Here is a 3,013-nt window from a genome sequence, read left to right as displayed (position 1 = left end):
ATGCCATCAATATGAATAAATTTATCTTAGTTTGTCTGCAAGTATGCGTCCCACTGCTTGGATACCCTATCGTGGTAAGATCTTTATTATTCATTCACTTCATTTCGTCCTGCATTAAATTCATACATACATATTAATATAGAAAATATCATAAAAAATGATAATAATTGCAACTGTGAATACACAAATCAAATGACATTGTAGACAATTAGAAATAAACATAGCAGATAAATTGTATCAGGACAGAGACACAATCCAAAATCATGCAAAAATAACATTTCTATCCAACGACTAATGTATGCAGCTAAAGCAATGTAAAAAATGACATAACGTAACAGCTACGCAAACTGAATGAATGTATTAATATGCATTCTCCCACCACATGAGTCTCCCCCCATCAGACGATTCGATGGAAAACACGTATGGTATAAATTGAAACTTGTGCTTCTTTTTTGGTCATGTTCTCTGACTAACAAAATAATGTAAAAATGGCAGGAATATGCACTCGGTCTCTAATCAAGGTATATGAAAACGGACTCCCCAAGATTTCCTGTAACTTTTAAAAAAAGATATACAAAGTGATTTTGACTACATGCAAATTAATGATTTCTAGATCTTATACTACCATCATCATGTTATTTGTGCGAGCAAAGAAACCATATCAACGGGTATGTGACTCAGCTTTACATACAAGTGGAATGCCTCTGGCCGTCTCACCTGCATCACGCGGTTCAATATAGCAGCAGTGCTGACTTTGAATACTACTCTAACTCGCACAAGATGTTCAGTGATACATGGTTACTCTTATGTCCACTTTTTATGAACTAGACCAATAAACTTACATAGATATGATGGTTATTCAACAAAAAACCCCAACATGGCCAAAGTTCATTGACCTTACATGACCTTTGACCTTGATCATGTGACCTGAAACTCGAACAGGATGTTCAGTGATACTTGATTACTCTAATGTCCAAGTTTAATGAACTAGACCAATAAACTTTCAAAGTTATGATGGTAATTCAACAGATACACCCAATTCGGCCAAAGTTCATTGACCTTTGACCTTGGTCATGTGACCTGAAACGCGCACAGGATGTTCAGTGATACTTGATTACTCTAATGTCCAAGTTTAATGAACTAGACCAATAAACTTTCAAAGTTATGATGGTAATTCAACAGATACCCCCGATTCGGCCAAAGTTCATTGACCCTAAATGACCTTTGACCTTAATCATGAGACCTGAAACTTGCACAAAATGTTCAGTGATGCTTGATTACTATTATGTCCAAGTTTCATGAATCAGATCCATAAACTTTCAAAGTTATGATGGGAATTCAACAGATATCCCCAATTCGGCCAAAGTTCATTGACCCTAAATGACCTTTGACCTTAGTCATGTGACGTGAAACTCGTGCAGGATGTTCAGTAATACTTGATTAACCTTATGTCCAAGTTTCATGAACTAGGTCCATATATTTTCTAAGTTATGATGACATTTCAAAAACTTAACCTCAGGTTAAGATTTGATGTTGACGCCGCCGCCGCCGCCGTCGCCGTCGGAAAAGCGGCGCCTATAGTCTCACTCTGCTTCGCAGGTGAGACAAAAATGAATAATGAAGTTTGACATTGTCGACGCCATTTTATTGAGCAAATCATGCAATTACTCGATTGTTTTCTTTGTCGGGTTTAGATGAGTGTTGAACATGAGAAGTTATCATGCCTCAGCTAAAAGCGTGTATTATTTTCACATCCAGGCATGCAAGAACAGATAATACAAGAGTGATCATTTATTTTTACATTTGTAACAGTGTTGAAACCTCTTTTATCTTAAAGGGAAATGAAACCCTTGGAACAAGTAGGCTTGTGTCCAAACAAAAAAAATCAAAGAATAAGAACAAAGAAAGTTTGAGAAAAATCGGACAAATAATGAGAAAGTTATAAGCATTTGAATATTTGAATATTGCAATCACTAATACTATGGAGATCCTCTCATTGGCAATGCGACAAGGATGTGTGATGTCACATGTGAACAACTTTTCCTTTTGATGGACTATAAAATACCCTCAAAGTGTCTCTTTTTGCTTTTTCTTATGGTGATACAACTCTTTATCCAAGATGTATTCTTTAAAAAATCTGTATTACATGCCCTCCTATAGAAAGAAACATGATCTACTGATAGATGTAATAAAAGAGGCAATTTAAGTGAAATTTATACTTAAGTAATGGGGAGAATTGTTCACAAGTGACATCACACATCTTTGTCGCATTACCAATTTGAGGATCTCCATAGCATTAGTGAGAAGAAAATGCTCATAACTTTCTCATTATTTGTCCGATTTTTCTCAAACTTTCGTTGATCTGTTTCTTTGATTTTTCTGTTTTCACACAAGCTATATTGTTCCAGGTTTCATTCTCTTCTCAAAGGGAATAGAGAATAATCATTGACGGAGCAGTAATCACTGCTATCCTCCCTTTTCGAAAACTTGGTGAGGCCGAAAAAATGTTTCTGCCGGAAATTCAACCCGGGCCCCAAGCATCGGCGTACTTAGATAGGCAAAGATGTGCTGAATTATATACTTATGATAGAAGCATCACTAGATTGTGTACTTAAAATTGTTAACATGGCTAACCGAGATCAATGGTGCATCAAAGTTATAAAATAAAATGAGCTTTCTTGTATTTCATATTTGATTAAGAATAATATTTAAATCTCATTCTTACAGTCAATTCCAGTAATCACAATGTTCCAGCTTTGACGTTCTTTAGGCGAATTTGTCATAATAGCTGAATTTATTTTTTGTACATTAGTTTCAATTCGTAGTAAATATTTTTTTGAGGGGTTCCCAATATGGGGCGATATTTGCAATGCATCTCCACATTAATGTGGCCACATCAAAGAAGATTTAAACAACCTTGAGGCTGGTGCCCGAAAAATTGCATTTAATGGTAGCTTTAAACTATACTAAGATCTACCGTTTGGGAAAACACTATTTACTTCCAGGTGTATAT

This window comes from Lytechinus variegatus, chromosome 16 (assembly GCF_018143015.1).
Source record: "Lytechinus variegatus isolate NC3 chromosome 16, Lvar_3.0, whole genome shotgun sequence".
NCBI classification, from domain to species: Eukaryota; Metazoa; Echinodermata; class Echinoidea; order Temnopleuroida; family Toxopneustidae; genus Lytechinus; species Lytechinus variegatus.
Note: the sequence above shows the minus strand (reverse complement) of the source record.